Below are 18,633 nucleotides of genomic sequence, written 5' to 3' on the forward strand. Positions count from 1 at the left end.
GAAGGAAGGAAGGAAGGAAGGAAGGAAGGAAGGAAGGAAGGAAGGAAGGAAGGAAGGAAGGAAGGAAGGAAGGAAGGAAGGAAGGAAGGAAGGAAGGAAGGAAGGAAGGGGAAGGGAAGGGAGGGAGGGAGGGAGGGAAGGAAGGAAAAGGAGCAACCATTCTTTTGCACACATCTTGGGGAGGTAATTGAGTAGGCTTGCTGATGTACTATGGCCCTAGCTGGTTTTCCCTGGACTTGCTCTGAGAGTTGGTATATTGGTAGAAAGATGCCTAATCTCCAGTGACCTTCACCAGCTTACCTTATTCTTCTTCTTCATCATCTTTGTTTGTTTGTTTGGTTGCCACATCTGGCAGCGCTCAGGGGCTACTCCTGGTTCTGTGCTCAGAAATCACTCCTAACAGGCTTGGGGGACCATATGGGGTGCCGGAGATTGAACCCAGGTCTGTCCTATTGCTGTGTTATCACTCAATATCACCCAATAATTTCTGAGTGCAGAGTCAAGAGTAATCTTTCCCCAAAGAAGCATGAATACTAGTAGGTTTCATCATAATTGTCATTCTAATCTGCCATAATGCTCTCCCATCCTTGTAAAGATATAGTTATCCGCAACTTTTTTTTTTTTTTGGTTTTTGAGCCACACCCAGTGATGCTCAGGGGTTACTCCTGGCTATGCACTCAGAAATCGCTACTAGCTTGGGGGACCATATGGGACAGCAGGGGATTGAACTGCGGTCCTTCCTTGGCTTGCACCACCACTTCAGCCCCAGTTACCCACAACTTTGCCCAGCAATTTTTTTTCTGAGAGTTCCCTAAAAGAATCGGGGACAGAAAGATGATAGTACAGGGGTTAAGGCTCTTGTCCTTCATGTGGTCCACCCTGGTTTGATTCCTGCCACCCAAAAGCAAACCATCTCTTCAATAGTACAGCAGGTAGAGCATTTGCCTTCCATTAGTGGCTGATCCTCAGTATCTCCAATGGCACCTCAAGCACTGTCAGAAGTAATTCCTGGATACAGAACCATGAGCAATGTCTGAGCACCACCAGCTGCACCCCACCGAAAGAATCTTCAGCAACTTATAAGGCCCCTGAGCACTGCCACGAGTGAGTCCTGAGCACAGAGCTAGGAATAGGCCTTGAGTACTGTCAGTTGTGGTCCTAACCCTTCACCCAGCCCCCCTCAATCAAAGTATTATTTTGTCCATAGCATTATATTAAAAATGACATTGCATGAAGCTTCAAGTTACTTGCATATGCTTTCCGTCTGCATTCACTGTGCCGCATAGCTCCTAAACTGGCACCCATCACTTTTGAGAAGAATTGTAAATGCATAAATACATGCACATCTAAAACGAAGAGCTCTACCTCTCTGCCCTGTGCTGCAGTGCTGTTCTGAGCTGAATCAACTTCTGGGGGCTCAGCTTCCCATCCTCAACCTCACCTGGGAGTTCTGAGACAACCTTGCAAGCAGGTTTAGATTCCCACTGTAGTTTGTCATTGCTGCCACACGGTGTCACTGTTGAAACTCGGTCCTGCATAGCCTTTGGACTGATCATTTCCGGTGACAGTCTTAGGCGACAAATAAGGAGTTCAACTTTCCAAAGTGTGTGGTCTACACGTATTCAACCACTTCTTTGTTGCTGTTCGTTCTATTTTGTTTTGAGGCCACACCCGACTGTGCTCAGGGCTTACTCCTGGCTCTGCGCTCAGGGATCTCACCTGGTGATACTGGGGACCCATACGGATGTTGGGATGGAACCCAAGTTGGGTTCCCTGATGTAGTAACACCCTACGCTGTACTATGGCTCCAGCGTTCATATTTCCCCCCAAAGATGAGCACTTTCGGGGTCTGCTGGGATTTTGAAAGTCTTTGTTTGGTTTTGTTCTGGTTTTTTGGGTCACACCCAGAGGTGCTTGAGTATAATTCCTGGCTCTGCACTTAAGAATCACTTTAGGGGGCCTGGAGAGATAGCACAGCGGCTATCTCTTTGCCTTGCAAGCAGCCGATCCAGGACCAAAGGTGGTTGGTTCGAATCCCGGTGTCCCATATGGTCCCCCGTGCCTGCCAGGAGCTATTTCTGAGCAGACAGCCAGGAGTAACCCCTGAGAACCGCCAGGTGTGGCCCAAAAACAAGAATCACTTTAGGGGGGCTGGCGAGGTGGCACTAGAGGTAAGGTGTGTCTGCCTTGCAAGCGCTAGCCAAGGATAAGGACCGAAGTTCAATCCCCAGCGTCCCATATGGTCCCCCCAAGCCAGGGGCAATTTCTGAGTGCTTAGCCAGGAGTAACCCCTGAGCATCAAAACAGGTGTGCCCCCCCCCCCAAAAAAAAAAAAGAATCACTTTAGGCAGGCTTAGGGACCATATGGAACACCGGGAGGGAAAACCCAAATCAGTGGTGTATAAGGCAAGCACCCTATCTGCTATGCTGGTGCTCAGTTCTGAGTGACATGCAGCATCAAACCTTTAGAACCAGCATAGCCAACCAGAAGAGTAGCAAAGACCTTCTAGCAGGCAATGAATGAGTACCTTCCCAGGTTGTCAAGCACCTCTCTGTGAATTTGTTTGTTTGTTTGTTTGTTTGTTTGTTTGGGGGCCATACGGGTGGTGCTCAGGAGTTACTCCTGGCTCTGAGCTCAGAAATCACTCCTAGCAGCCTGGGGGGACCATATGGGATGCTGAGGATCGAACCCTGGTCAGCCTCATGCAAGGCAAACTCCCTACCAATCGCCCTATGTCCCATCACTAAGAATTTTTAATGGATGGTGTCATTTCATTTAAGGATGGCTACACCTTATGAAAAAAGTGTGGTGATAGGGACCAAAGAGACAGTACAGCACATAGAATTGCATGTGACCAGCCCGGGTTTGGTCCTCAGCAACCCATATGATCCCCTGAGCACTCAATCAGGAATAAATTTTGAGTGCAGAGGCAGGAGCACTGCTGACTGTGACTCTGTTTTCCTAAATATACTTGTCTAGACAAGGAGTGAGATCTTGTACCATAGTAGCACAGATCTGCCTTTCTGCTGTTTTTCATTTATGACACTAAAATTCTGTTTCAGAGAAGAAACACCGCTAAATTAACTACTGGGAAGAATATGCCAGCTGAGCTATTTCATCGTTTTTCTCATGTCTAGCATCCATTACAAAGTTATTGATTTTGGAGAGTGTTTTTTGGCACAAATGCTACCACTCAATGAACTCTGAGATCCTGTCATTCTAAGATTCAGGCATCGTTCTTATTTTATTTTTATTGTTTTTAGTTTGGGAATCACATCTGGCTCTGCTCAGGGATCACTTACAGCATGGCTCAAGGGACCAGATATGGTGCCAGGGATCAATCCTGGGTCTCCTGCATGCAAGGCAAGCACCTTACTTGCTGTACTGTTTCTCCAGCCTCAGAAATTTTGTTTGGAGGCCAGAGAGACAGCACAACAGTAGGGTGTTTGCCTTGCATGCACCAACCCAGGAGGGACCCAGTTTGATTCCCAGCATCCCATATGGTCTCCTGTTGGTGTACCCATCTGAGACCCTGGATTTGGTGTAGATACCTAAGACCCACCCATTTCTGGGAGGGGTTTTGGGAACCGGATATTAGGTGTGACCTTACCTGCAAGACCCGGCCCATTCCTGGGAGGGGTCTTGGAATAGGGAGATAAACCCTGGAGCCAGGCTCTTTGGGCCTTTCGGCCCTGCTGAGCTTGCTGGCTTTGGGGTCTCTGTTTCTGGTCTTGGACCAGGATGGAGGCCAAAGGGAAGATGGCTGAAAGGATTAAGACGCAGGGTAGCCTAGAATGGCTGAATGCTTAAAAGGTTATGAGATAGGCCACACACATGTGGAGAATAGGGCATGAATAAAGCTGATGGTTCCTGATGCCTGCATGTGAGTGAGTCTTCATTACGCCGTTCACCTGGGCCTGGAACCTGCCGGCTGGATGGGGAATGAAGCCACGTGGCTGGGGCCTAAGCACAAAGGCCTCCATCCATCGCCATCCAGCCCAATCCTTAATTATTTAATACAACAACTGGCGCCCGAACAGGGACCTGAACCCTGGTATTTTGGCCTTTTGCATGGGCGCATCATTGGAAAAAATAGCAGGTGCAAAAGGAGGTTTTATCCATTTTGGATAGACCCTCAATTTTTTCATTTACACGGGGAGGTTCTCTGCCTTAAGCATTTTGTTTTGGTTTTGAACTTAAGCTCCCACCTAATAATCGGCCATACATGGTTCTTCATTTTCGGACCTCTTATGAACTGCTAACTGGGCTAGAACTCATCTTGGATTGAATTCAAGTACCTATGGATCTTCTTTACTTTGGCGCCCATTGTGCGGGTGTGTGTGTGTGCCCCTTCCTTCAAAATAGGGGCCTAATTCACTGCCTCCAAAGATGGGCTTTCTTCTGCTCAAACTGGACTGGAATGGAAAATGTGTTTCTTCTCGCCTGCTACGCAGCCTTGTAAGCATCTCATCTAAGGATCTCTGTCTCCGAATTACTTTCGGGCTTTGTGATTGCCCCGGGAGCTCCCCATGGCCTATTAGGTCCTGAATCTTGGAATTTCTTACTCGACTTCTGCTTTTCCAAGGGAATACTTACTCGGAATTGATCATCTTGGACGCTGTAGATTTTATTCTACTCTGGAGCTTGTAGTTGATTCCTTTACATCTGTTTCTGGTTTTGAACACCCTGTGTTAGGCTAAAAAAATTTTTTTCTATACTTTTTCCCGTGATGCACTTATGCAAACAGCCACTCTTTTACAATTGCTTAGTTATTCTTTTTACAATTATAAAAAATATTATTTATTTCTGTACATTATTATTGTTTATTGTTTCTTTACAAAAAAAGGGGGGATTGTAGCATATGAAAAAGTTTCCATAAAATGATTCTTGGAATTGTATATAAAAGTGTTTCCTTAGGATTGTTCTGTGACTATTGCCCCACCTAGCCCTTCCAGGTGGGGCGCTGTGGAGTTGGGAATAAATAGCTGGAGGGACAGGAGAGAGGGGTCCTTCTGTGAAAGCTGCTGGCTGCAGGAGGATTCTCTGGCTCTCCTTGCCCGATCTTTTAAACCCTATCCTTCTTGTCTGTGTGGATTATTATTTGCTGCGGATAAATATTACCAAGGTCTTCCCCCGAAAGGGGACAAGGGGATGGGAAGTAATTTCTCATTCTGGGGACTGTTCTTGGATTCACAAATACCCAGCAAAGTTAACAGCGAAGATACATTGCAGTCTCCCAGCCTGCCAGGGGCAATTTCTGAGTGCAGAGCCAGGAGTGACCCCTAAGCACTGCTGGGTGTGGCCCAAGGACCCATCAATCAAGCAATAAATAAAGTTTAGGGGCCGGAGCAATAATGCAGCAGTAAGGAGTTTGCCTTGCACAGATCCAGGATGGTCCCCCTAGCCAGGAGCAATTTCTGAGCGCATAACCAGGAGTAACCCCTGAGAGTCACTGAATGTTACCCAAAAAAAAAAAAAATCACTCCTGGCAGGCTTGAGGGACTACATGGGATGCCGGGATCAAACCCAGGTCATTTGCATGCAAGGCAAATGCCCTAGTCACTGTGCTCTAGCCCTCAGAAAAATATTTTAAAGGACCGTGCTAGACACACAAAAATAACAATACATTAGCAAATAAAGCCACTCTCAGAAGTTATGATTCCCACAGGCAGCTTGTTCTGAGGGGATTATTACTCTTGTCAGCTCATGCTATGACTATTATAGCTGTAGACAAGAGTCTATGGCCCACCTGAGTTGCCCATTTTGAAATGATGCAAATGTGATTGCATTTAAGGGGATCTGTAGCTTTTTCAACTGTGCACAGCTGAAATCTATGTCACCTGTGATAGCACCCCACCATTATTTTCCCTTTTCTACAGATTAGAAATAAAACCACAGATAGTGACCAAGATGGCGCTTCATGGTCTCATGGGAGATGAGTCTGGTAGAGTTGGAAATAGGGACCCATGCTTAGAAACCTAGATTATGGGGGGCTGGAGAGATAGCATGGAGGTAAGGCATTTGCCTTGCATGCAGAAGGTCAGTGGTTCGAATCCCGGCATCCCATATGATCCCCCAAGCCTACCAGGAGCGATTTCTGAGCGTAGAGCCAGGAGTAGCCCCTGAGCGCTGCCAGGTGTGACCCAAAAACCATAATAAATAAATAAATAAATAAACAAACAAACAAATAAATAAATAAATAGAAACCTAGATTATGGACTGGAGAAACAATACAGCATGTTTGCACTCAACTGCCCCACATTCCATCCTCAACACTACATATGGTGTCTTAAGTCATGCTTCAGTCCCTTAATCTTTGTCTTAACTAGCAACTTAACACACATAGATTGAAAGATATAAAACACATACATGTGCAAACATGAACAGCCTATACAGTCAGCTTTCTACACCAAGGTTTGAAAATAAGAAAAAAAGGGGCTGGAGAGATAGCATGGAGGTAAGGCATTTGCCTTTCATGCAGAAGGACAGTAGTTCAAATCCCAGCATCCCATATGGTCCCCGAGCCTGCCAGGGACGATTTTCTGAGCATGGAGCCAGAAATAACCCCTGAGCGCTGCCGGGTATGACCCAAAAGAGGGGCTGGAGAGATAGCACAGTGGGTAGGGCACTTGTCTTACATGTGGCCAATATAAGTTAGATGCTCACATCCCATGTGGTCCCCTAGGCACCACCTGGGTGCAGAGCCAGAAGTAAGTCCTGAGCATCTCTGGATGTGGCCCCAAAAACAAACCAGAAAAGGCACTTACCTTGCACATGGCTGACCCAGGGTGCATATGCCCACTGCTCCCCGTCACCACCAGGGATGAGTCACTCCTGAGCGCAGAGCCTGGAATAGTCACTCAACTGCAGAGTGTGGCCTCAAAAACAGAAGAAAACAAGGATAGAAAGAAAGCTTTGTAGTTAGACCTATGAAGTTGCTTCTGGACTGTGTATATTCAGACTTTGTTTTTCTTGTCATTATTCTCGCTCTCTCCTCTTCTCTCTTTTCTCTCTCCTCTTCTCTCTTCTCTCTCTCTTTTTCTCCTCTCTCTTGTCATTTTTTTAAACTTTACTTTTTTTCTTTTTAACTTCAGACTGTTGCAATTCAGGTTGAACATTCCACAGTCCCCAATGGGGAAAAGGGAATCCAGGGAGGATAGGAGTAGTTGGTCAGGTAGTAAATCCCCGCAATAAATAATCCACACAGGGGGCTGGAGAGATAGCACAGAGGTAGGGTGCTTGCCTTGCATGCAGCTGACCCAGGTGAGATGGTGGTTCGAATCCCAAGGCATCCCATATGGTCACCAGAGACTGGCAGGTCGATTCCTTTCCTCTCTTTTCCCTTTCCCTTTCCTTCTTTTCTTTCTTTTAGGCCACACCCAGTGATGCTCACTCCTGGCTTGGGGGACCATATGAGACGCCAGGGGAACAAACCACGGTCTATCCTAGGTTAGAGCAAGGCAGACGCCTTACTGCTTGTGCCATCGCTCCAGCCCCATCCAGAGGCAATTTCTGAGCACAAAGCCAGGAATAGCCCGATGAAAAGCAATGGGAAAACAAGACCAAAGGTAAATAATTAAAATACAAATGGGAACTATTTTAAAGGTTTCTATTTAACTCACATCAGACCACGCCTGCCAGTGTGATTAGGGCTTACTTTTGAAGCAGAATTGATGCCTGGCGGTACTCAGAGACCATATGGGATGCCAGTGTTTGAACCTGCATCAGCCAGGTGCAAGGCAAACGTCCTAACCACTGCACTATGATTCTGGCCCCTCTTGTCATTCTTTCCTAAACAATGCCAGGAATAACCCCTGAGCGTCACCGGGTGTGATCCAAAAAAAACAAAACAAAACAAAACAAAAAAATTACTCTCTATAAACATGAGAAACAGCAGCCCTCAGAGTCTCTCGCACCCATGCAGCAGCCTCTGGAAACCTGTGCCAACGTTTTGGGGTACACTTGCCATCCGGAAAGTAGGGGTAAGGCCCTGGGGACTTGGAGAAATGGGGAGCACTGACCCAAGGGAGGTGTCTGAGCCAGTCACACTAATTACAAGTCCTGGAATAGGCTCATCCATCATGCCCAGTGACAGGCTGGCTCTTCAGCCCAGAGCCCCCTCTCCACTTCTAGCCTCCCTCCCCCAACCCTTTGCATTTCTCCTTGACTGACCCCTGAGAGGCCCCAGAGTCAGAGGCGGTCTGTGCTCTTTTGAAACATGACCGGGGTGGTGCCAGGCTCAGCTGTTAGTTGCCTGCTCCCCCTGCCTAGCTGACCCCCCCATCCCCATCCAGCTTTTACCCTGTACCTCTCTCCCTGGCCATCACCTCTGGAGTGAAAAGTCTGGAAACCTCAGAGTAATCCGAAGACCTGCTATTGTTCTGCCTAATTTACCAAGCAAAGAGGGTTCCTAAGAAGACCTGGGCGCTGGGTAACACCCTCAAGAGTGGAGGTGGGCTGGAATGAGGTGAGGTCTGCTTCCTCTTATTTGGAACCACTGCCCCAGCTCAGAGAGGTCCCTAACTTATCCTCTGGGGTTCAAAGAAACAGCTGCAGGGGTGGTGAGATAGTCTGGGGATATGATACTTGCCTTGCTGGCGGCCAACCCAGGTTTGATCTCTGGCGTCCCAGAACACCTGGGACCACCTGGAACACGGCCAGGAGTAACCTCTGAGCATTGCTGGGTGTGCAATCCCAAAACAAACAAATAAACAAACAAATAAATAAATAAATAAGAATCAGCTACATCCTGACCATTTTCTCTCAGAAGCTCACCTGGCATTTCATCTGCCCTGTTTTATTTTTTTTTTTGGGGGGGGGGGTCACTCCCAACGTCACTCAGGGGTTACCTCTGGCTCTGCACTCAGAAATCTCTCCTGACAGGCTCAAGGGACCATATGGGATGCCGGGAATCATTGGCTGTGTGAAATGCCCTACCACTGTGCTATCTCTCCGGCCGCTCTGAGCTCAGGAATCACTCCTGGCTAGCTTGAGGGAGCATACAGACGACTTAGGGAACCATATAGGGTGTTGGGGATTGAACCTGGGTCAGCTACATGCAAGTTAAGCACCTTCCCTGCTGGACTATGGTACCCGCTATTCCTTGCTCAGGGCCACTAAGACAGGAGTAGGGCAGAGCTGGAAATGTTTGACAAGGCATGCAGCGGCGACTGAGCAGGGTCCTAGGTGCTGCCCTCACAGCACCAAGTTGGCTTGGTCACTGTCTGCCTGATTGTGGACTGGCCCGGGGTGCAGAATTTGTACCATCTCCTGCACCTCTGCCAGCCTCGGTCCTCAATTCCAGTGCCCTGGCTGTCTGGACCTGGAGTGTCCTAGAGAAGCCTACGAAAGCAGGGCAGCGTACTCCTTGTCAGAAAAACCTACTTCTGGGGCTGGAGCAGTGGCATAAGCAGTAGGGCATTTGCCTTGCATGTGCTAACCTAGGCTGGACCGAGTTTTCATCCCCTAGCGTCCCATATGGTCCCCCAAACCAGGAGCGATTTCTGAGCGCATAGCCAGAAATAACCCCTGAGCGTCACCAGGTATGCCCCCCCCCCAAAAAAAAAAAGAAAGAAAAAAGAAAAACCTACTTCTGGGGGTCAGAGAGATAGCACAACAGTAGGGTGTTTGCCTTGCATGAGGCCAACCCAGGACGGACCCTGGTTTGATTCCTGGCATCCCATATGGTCCCCTGAGCCTGCCAGGGATGATTTGTGAGCACAGAGCCAGGAGTAACTGCTGAGCACTGCCTGGTGTGACGAAAAAAGAAAGGAAGGAAGGAAGGAAGGAAGGAAGGAAGGAAGGAAGGAAGGAAGGAAGGAAGGAAGGAAGGAAGGAAGGAAGGAAGGAGGGAGGGAGGGAGGGAGGGAGGGAGGGAGGGAGGGAGGGAGGGAGGGAGGGAGAGAGGGAGGGAGAGAAGGAGGGAGGAAGGAAGGAAGGAAGGAAGGAAGGAAGGAAGGAAGGAAGGAAGGAAGGAAGGAAGGAAGGAAGGAAGGAAGGAAGGAAGAAAGAAAGAAAGAAAGAAAGAAAGAAAGAAAGAAAGAAAGAAAGAAAGAAAGAAAGAAAGAAAGAAAGAAAGAAAGAAAGAAAGAAAGAAAGAAAGAAAGAAAGAAAGAAAGAAAAGAAAAGAAAAGAGAAAAGAAAAGAAAAGAAAAACCTACTTCTCTGCCACAATCACTTGAAAACCTCCTGGAAGGCAGGAATGAGGTCTTTTAGGAATACACCTGGAGCCTGGCACCTATAAAGTAGGTACCTGTTGGCAAAAGCAAAACAAGGAAATGGTGCCTTTCTGAATGGAGGCCACTAATTTTAACTGCAGCCATTCCCCTGAGTCCATGCAGTGCCCCACCCCCAGGAGTGCTCTCTGCCCTTCCCAGCCAATGGCAGCTGCCCCTCTCCCAGACCCTTCTCTGAGCATGCACGCCTTTGTGTGTCATCTGCACCACGGTCATGCATATTTGCCATTTCTCTCCAACCACCACCCCCACACACACACCAAGCACCTGGGAAACCATCTAGCACTGTCCATGCTCCTAAATAAATGCTTTTGATTCAAAGCTTGCAGCTTCCATATCTGGGTAAAGACCGTAAATGATGACACTGATATTATTCTTGTTTTATGTGTCTCCTCAGAAGCCACTGGAGCTAGGGTTGCCCAAATCTCTTTTATTTTCCTGGTTACTATCAGCTGGGGGTTTGCTTTCAAGTCATCTCTCAACCAGAGGAAAATCACATGTGGGTCTGGGTGATCTCCCCTCTTCACTGCTGCCCCTTTGATCATTAGGGTCAAGATTTAGGGATCTCTGGGACCGGAGAGGTAGTACAGTGAGGAGGGTGTTTGTGTCACATGCAACAGACCCGAGTTTCCGTTCCTAGCAGCCATCTGGGCCCCTGTGCTCTGCCAGAATTGATCCCTGAGAACAGACAGGAGTAAGCCCTCAACACTTCTGAATGTGGCCCCAAAACAAAGCAAAGCAAAACAAAAAGATTTAGGGCTCCCTGGGGCCAGAGAGATAGTACAGCCAGAACTTGGTGTGTTTTGAGGAATTTAGTTGAGTGGAAAAAAAAGTCAGGCTCAAAGTGACAACTAGCATTTGATTCCATATAAGGAAACAATAGAAGGCCTGTAAAAGTCCCATTCTTAGAAAGGAGAATGGTGGGACTGGAGAGAGTACAGTACAGTATAATAGAGTTGCATGTCTGTCATGTTGTTAACCCAGGTTCAATCTCTAGCACCTCATATGGCACCTCAAATCTCACTAGAAGTGATCTGAACCTGGAGGCAGGAGTAATCTCTAAAAACCTCCTGGGTGGTCCAAACATTTAAAAAGAGAGAAATAAAAGGGAAAAGAAGGAAGGAAGGAAGGAAGGAAGGAAGGAAGGAAGGAAGGAAGGAAGGAAGGAAGGAAGGAAGGAAGGAAGGAAGGAAGGAAGGAAGGAAGGAAGGAAGGAAGGAAGGAAGGAAGGAAGGAAGGAAGGAAGGAAGGAAGGAAGGAAAAGATAGAGGGACTCTGGGGCAGAAATTATAGCATAGCAGTAGAGGCACAAGGCCAACCCAGGATGGATCCTAATTCGATTCCCAGCATCCCATATGATCCCCTGAGCCTACCAGGAGCAATTTTTGAGTGCAGAGCCAGAAGTAACCTCTGAGCGCCACCACCGCCGGGTATGCCCCCCCTCATAAAAAAAAAGAGAGAGAAAGAAAGAGGGTCCTGGAGCAATAACACAGCATATCGAACATTTGCCTTGCACACAGCCGATCCGAGCTTGATCCCTGGCATTCCATATGATCCCCTGAGCTTACCAGGAGTGATTTCTGGGTGCAGAGCCAGGGGTAACCCTGAGCGCTGCCAAGAGTGTCCCAAAATCAAAAAAGATAGATAGAAAGATAAAGAAAGGAATGAAGGGAGGGAAAGAAAGAAAGAGAGGGAGGGAAGGAATGAAAGAAAGAAAAATGAGTGATTATTGAGAGAAAGGAATAGGCACAGCATTTCACTTCCCAAGATAAAAGTACTCTATAAGTGTATATATAGTCTACTATACAGTGAACTGAGTACTAGAAATGATTAAAAGAGCAAGTTTGGGGAACTGAAGAGATAGGACAGCAGGTAGGGCGCTTGCCTTGCATGCATCCTACCTGGATTTAATTCCTGGCATCCCATATGGTCTCCTGAGCCCTCCAAGAGTGACTCCTGAGTGTAAAGTCTGGAGTAAGCCCTGAACAAGCACCACAGGATATGGACCAAGAAACCAAAATAAGTAATAGTAAAGAAAGAGTAAGTTTAATGTTATATGCTTATCACATTGGGGAAAAGGCGGGGCAGCATTTCTGGAAATTACACTGTCCCAGGGATGTCCTGGTGGTAGTCAAATGCTCACCACAACTTTGCATCACGGGAATTGTTCTACTTCCTGAAGGGAGGAGAGGAAGGTCAAGAGCAGTGTTTGAGGGCCCGGAGAGATAGCACAGCGGCGTTTGCCTTGCAAGCAGCTGATCCAGGACCAAAGGTTGTTGGTTCGAATCCCGGTGTCCCATATGGTCCCCCGTGCCTGCCAGGAGCTATTTCTGAGCAGACAGCCAGGAGTATCCTCTGAGCATCGCCGGGTGTGGACCAAAAACCAAAAACCAAAAAAAAAAAAAAAAAAAAGCAGTGTTTGAGGCTCCTGCCAAAAGTCCTGCAGGCTTCTCTGTCCTTCTGCCTCAGGTAAGAAGGCTGCGACCTTCCACCCATAAACTCAGAGTGGGGCATGAGTGGAGAGAGGTTGCTCTGGCTTTTCAAGACCAGCAGATTTAGCAAACCATCTCCCAAACTATTTTGCTTCACAGGATCCTTCTCTCTTCCTTTGTACGAGAATCCTAGGTAAGGGCTTGAGAGATAGGACTCTCTCTCCAGCCTCCAACTCCCCACTGTAATTTTCTTTCTTTCTTTTGTTTGTTTGTTTTTGGTCACACTCAGGCACTCAGGGGTTATTCCTGGCTCTGGACTCAGAAATCGCTCCAATCACCATTCTTCCTCAATCAGCTATGTGCAAGGCAAATGCTCTACCACTGTGCTATCTCTCTGCCCACCCCCAATGTAACTTTCATCTTACTCTTTTGTTTTTGTTGTTTGGCTTTTGGGTCCCAGCCCATGATGCTCAGGGCTTGCTCCTGGTTCTGCACTTGGGGGGGGGGGGGAGGAGTTGGGGGACTATATGGGATGTCAGGAATCAGATCTGAGTTAGCCATGTACAAGGTAAATGCTCTTCCCTTTGTACTACTGCTCTGGCCCCTTTCATATATTGTAGTACTTTCATTAAAATATATAGTTAAAAGGCTGGAAAGATAGCACAACAGTAGGGTGTTTGCCTTGCACGAAGCCGATTCAGGACAGATGGTAGTTCGAATCCCAGTTTCCATATGGTACCCCAAGCCTGCCAGGAGAGATTTCTGAGCACAGAGCCAGGAGTAATATATATATATATTTGCGACAGTGCTTGGACCATGATTGGGGTGGGGCTGGAGAGATAGCACAGCCATAGGGCATTTGCCTTGCATGCAGCCGACCAGGACAGACAGTAGTTCGAATCCCGGCACCCCAAATAATCCCCAAGACAGCAAAGAGCAATTTCTGAGCGCAGAGCCAGAAGTAACTCCTGAACGCAAAACCCCAAAAAATTGATTGGAGGGCCAGAGCAATAGCACAGCATTGGGCATTTGTCTTGCATACGGCCAACCTGGGACATCCTGGTTTGATTCCTGGCATCCCATTAAAAAAAAAGAAAGAAAGAAATTGACTGGGAGAGAGTGTAATTGTGTGCAAAGCAAGTGCCTTACTGCCCGCAACAATTATATGATCCCTCTGTAACTATCTCTCTAAATCTCTTTTTTTATTATTATTACAAAGGAAGAGAGAGGTTCCTTCTTGCTTCCTTTGTAATAATAGAACCCCAGTTGAGGGCCAGAGAGATAATACTATCTAGCTCCCAGATTGCAACTTTAAGGTTACTGTTTGTTTTTGTTGTTTGGTTTTTGGATCACTCCTGGCCGGTGCTCAGAAATTGCTCCTGGTGTTGCTTAAGGGGCCATATGGGATGCCAGAGATGAAACCTGAGTTGGCCACATGCAAGGCAAGTGCCTACCCATTGTACTACGGCTCTAGCCCTTCTCACACCCTCTCTTGCTGGCTTTAGTGATGCAAACTGCCAGGTTGAAAATTACTTTGTTGTAAGGAAGGAAGCAGAGTTCTGAGACTTTTAGACTAACAGCGTCCCAGGAATTAACAGTGACAACAACTATGAAAGTGAGCTTCAAAGAAAATTCTTTCCTAAGTGTTGGAGCAATAATTCAGCAAGTAGAGCATTTGCCTGGCATGCAGCCAATCAGGGTTCAATTCCTGGCATCCTGGGCCGGAGAGATAGTATGAAGGTAGGGCATTTGCCTTGCATACAGAAGGACGATGGTTCAAATCCCAGCATCCCATATGGTCCCCCAAGCCTGCCAGGAGCAATTTCTGAGTAGAGAGCCAGGAGTGACCCCTGAGCGCTGCCAGGTGTGATCCAAAAACCAAACCAAACCAAACCAAACAAAACAAAACAAAAAAACAATTCCTGGCATCCCATATGATTCCCTATGCACCATCAGGAATACTTCCTGAATGCAGAATTAGGAACAAACCTTGAGCATTTCCCGGTGTGCTCCCCCTCCCCCCAAAAAAATATTTTTCCTATTGAGCCTTGAGATGAGACCCCATTTCTGGGTGATGCTTTGCTTGTAGCCTCGTGAGAAATCATGAGAATGGCCAACTAAGTCCTGTTTGCATTGCTGACCCACAGAAGCAGTGACTTGGGAAGGGAGGCATACCCAGTGGTTCTCAGGAGCCACTTCTGATTCTTTGCCCAAAGGCCACTTCTGGATCTATATTCAAAGGCCAAACCTGGCAGTGTTTTGGCACCTTATGTGGTACCAAGTATTCTAATAAAATGTGCAGCTCCATGTGCATGCAAGCCAGACACCTTAACCCTACTAAAGTCTTTTGGAGTGTATTTGGACCACACCCAGCAGTGCTAAGGGGCTACTCCTGCAAGAAATTACTCCTGGTAGGCTTAGAAAACTATGCTGGAAATCAAACTCAGTCAGCCACATGCCTGGAAAAAGACTACCTGCTATATTATTGCTCCATTCCCCCTACTAAGGTTTTAAGCAACAAAACTTTGGGCAAACTTGTTACACAGATCATTGATATACCTGGCTGTGTGACTGACCCTGAAGGGCCAAGTGAGGTCAGCTCCATAGGAAACGTGGGGACTGAACATTAAAGCCAGGGTCTCTGGGCCCGGAGAGATAGCACAGCGGCGTTTGCCTTGCAAGCAGCCGATCCAGGACCAAAGGTGGTTGGTTCAAATCCCGGTGTCCCATATGGTCCCCTATGCCTGCCAGGAGCTATTTCTGAGCAGACAGCCAGGAGTAACCGCCGGGTGTGACCCCAAAAAAAACAAAACAAAACAAAAAAAGCCAGGGTCTCTCTCCACAGGAAAGCTAAGCTGTAGTTATATTCGAGGGAGACAGAACCTAAGGCATGCAAAAGCCTTCAGTGTCTTCCTTGTTTATCTAGTTGGCTCTGTAAGAACTCACCTGGAAACACACCTGGAAATATGGATTGGGCATGCTTCTTACCTGGTTGGTGGTTGAAACTTTAAGATTAGATAAAACTGTGGGGCCGGGCGGTGGTGCTGGAGGTAAGGTGCCTGCCTTGCCTGCGCTAGCCTAGGACGGACCGCGGTTCGATCCCCCCGGCATCCCATATGGTCCCCCCAAGAAGCCAGGAGCAACTTCTGAGCGCATAGCCAGGAGTAACCCCTGAGCGTCACAGGGTGTGGCCCAAAAACCAAAAAAAAAAAAGCTCGAGGTAAGGTGCCTGCCTTACCTGCGCTAGCCTAGGAGACGGACCGCGGTTCGATCCCCCGGCGCCCCATATGGTCCCCCAAGCCAGGAGCGACTTCTGAGCGCATAGCCAGGAGTAACCCCTGAGCGTCACCGGGTGTGGCCCAAAAACCAAAAAAAAAAAAAAAAGATAGATTAGATAAAACTGGGACCAGAGAGATAGCATGGAGGTAGGGTGTTTGCCTTGCATGCAGGACAGTGGTTCGAATCCCGGCATCCCATATGGTCCCCCGAGCCTGCCAGGAGTGATTTCTGAGCGTAGAGCCAGGAGTAACCCCTGAGCGCTGCTGGGTGTGACCCAATAAATAAATAAATAAATAAATAAATAAATAAATAAATAAATAAATAAATAAATCATTCCTGGCAGGCTTGGGGGACCATATGGGATGCTGGGGATCAAACCAGGTCAGTCCTACGTAGGCTGCGACTGTGTGCAAGGCAAACACCCTACCTGGCAAACACCCTACCTGCTGTGCTATCGCTCTGATCCCTGGGGAAAGAGCTCTTGAGCAAACCAAGAATTTAAATACCGATGGTAAAAGGAGGTAAAGTTGATAAGGTGAGGGTGGAGATGCAGGCAGATACTATGTTTGCTAGGAGATAGATTCAGTGCATAAGTCGGTGAGTAAGGAGTCAGCATGTAAGTAGTCACAGCCGGGAGCAGTTTATTGGGAAATCAACATGAAAGCAAATGTTGAAATCAGACGGGTAGATTGTTCAAGACAGAGAGGGAGCATCGGGGCAGAGGAGGACCAAGGACAAATTCCAGCAGAATGTGTGTATTTAGGTAGCAAGAGGAGGAAGATGACTTAAAGAGAAGAAAACTAAAATGAGATTGTCACAGAGGTAGGAGCAAACCCAGAGAATGCCAGTTAGTTCCCCAAAAGTCATGGAAACCTTAAGACCCAAAGTCATTAGAAGCAAATCTATTTATTTGTGGGGGTTGGGTCACACCAGGTGGCGCTCAGAGGTTACTCCTGGTTCTGCACTCAGAAATCATCCATTGGCAGGCTCAGGGGACCATATGAGATGCCGGGAATCGAACCATCATCCCCTGGGTTGGTCACGTGCAAGGCAAAAAAGCTCTATTGCTGTGCTGTGCTATCTCTCCAGCCCCCTTAGAAGTGAATCTTTTTTTGGGGGGCGGGGGCCACACCCGGCGATGATCAGGGGTTACTCTTGGCTGTCTGCTCAGAAATAGCTCCTGGCAGGAACGGGGGACCCTATGGGACACAGGGATTCGAACCAACCACCTTTGGTCCTGGATGGGCTGCTTGCAAGGCAAACACTGCTGTGCTATCTCTCCAGGCCCAGAAGTGAATCTTAAAGATTGTATGCTGAGATTGAAATAAGGTTGGGTCAGCAATGAGGAGGTCATTGGTGGTCCTGGAAGAAAGTTGTTGAGCAGAAGTAAGGCAGAAGCCATATTACATGAGTTTAAGGATGAGTGCTATAGGAAGGAGCTGCAGGAGACTGGCATTGTAAGAAGTTTCTTCTGGGCCCAGAGAGATAGCACAGCGGTGTTTGCCTTGCAAGCAGCCCATCCAGGACCTAAGGTGGTTGGTTCGAATCCCGGTGTCCCATATGGTCCCCCGTGCCTGCCAGGAGCTATTTCTGAGCAGACAGCCAGGAGTGACCCCTGAGCACTGCCAGGTGTGGCCCAAAAACAAAAACAAAAAAAAAGTTTCTTCTTTTTGTTTTGGACTACACCCTGTAATGCTCTCAGGGTTTACTCCTGGCTCTGTACTCAGGAATCATTCCTGGTGGTACTAAGGATACCATATGGGATTCCAGGGACTGATCCTGGGTGTAAGGCAAGCACCTTTTCTACTGTGCTGTGATAGTTTCCAGGAGACTGTGGAAAGGCTTGAGTTGCCAAGGCTGAGTAGAAAATCAGGACTGTAGGGACAGAGAGATAGCCCAGCAGTTGGGTGTTTGCCTTGCATACAGCCAACTCGACATGGAACTGGGTTTTATCCCCAGCATCCCATATGGGTGGTCCCCCAAGCCTGCCAAGAGCGACTTCTGAGTGCAGAGCCAGGAGTAGCAACTGTGCGCTGCTGGGTGTGCCCAAAAACAAAAACAAAAACAAGAAAATCTGGACTATAATTCCTTTTCAGCTCTCAGGATCATGGCAGTTGTCTTTCTTCCCTGTCCCCTGTCCTTTTCTGTGGCTATTTTCTGTGTTGTTGAGATGACTGGGAAATCACACACATACGCACACTCACATCCACACACTTGGCTGTGTTGTTTGTGGGAAGTAAACACTTAGGTTGTGATGCTTGCATGAGCTCACCAGGGGCTTCAGCCGAGCCCATTCTGGTTTTGCTATGGTACTCGCATGGGTACTCACTGAGGATCACTCCTGGCCACAGGACTCAGACTACTTGAATTGTGGTTGTCTGCGGCTCCAGAGATCATACTCTGTATGACATTGTATGACAGCACTGGGTTTTCTGGGCAGCCAAGCCCAAGCTTGCTGGGAGATGCCCTTTGCCACTAAACTATCTTATGGACCCTGTAATGGCCACTTCTTTTTTTTTTTTTTCAAAGATAGGATTTCCTTTTTTTCTTTCTTTTTTTTTTTTTTTTTGGTTTTGGGATCACACCCGGCAGCGCTCAGGGGTTACTCCTGGCTCTATGCTCAGAAATCACTCCTGGCAGGCACGGGAGACCATCTGGGATGCCAGGATTTGAACCACTGTCCTTC

The 18,633-nt window shown here is 47.7% G+C and overlaps 2 protein-coding genes across 2 annotated transcripts in view; both read right to left on the reverse strand.

Annotated features, from left to right (window-relative positions):
- SSRP1 (structure specific recognition protein 1) overlaps positions 1-18,633 on the reverse strand; it is a 1,220,984-nt gene that overhangs the window by 389,700 nt on the left and 812,651 nt on the right. The gene's annotated exons all lie outside the window — the stretch shown is intronic.
- The window catches only part of TIMM10 (translocase of inner mitochondrial membrane 10), a 322,347-nt gene that overhangs the window by 165,287 nt on the left and 138,427 nt on the right, over positions 1-18,633 (reverse strand). The gene's annotated exons all lie outside the window — the stretch shown is intronic.

Source organism: Suncus etruscus, chromosome 9, assembly GCF_024139225.1.
Source record: "Suncus etruscus isolate mSunEtr1 chromosome 9, mSunEtr1.pri.cur, whole genome shotgun sequence".
NCBI lineage: Eukaryota > Metazoa > Chordata > Mammalia > Eulipotyphla > Soricidae > Suncus > Suncus etruscus.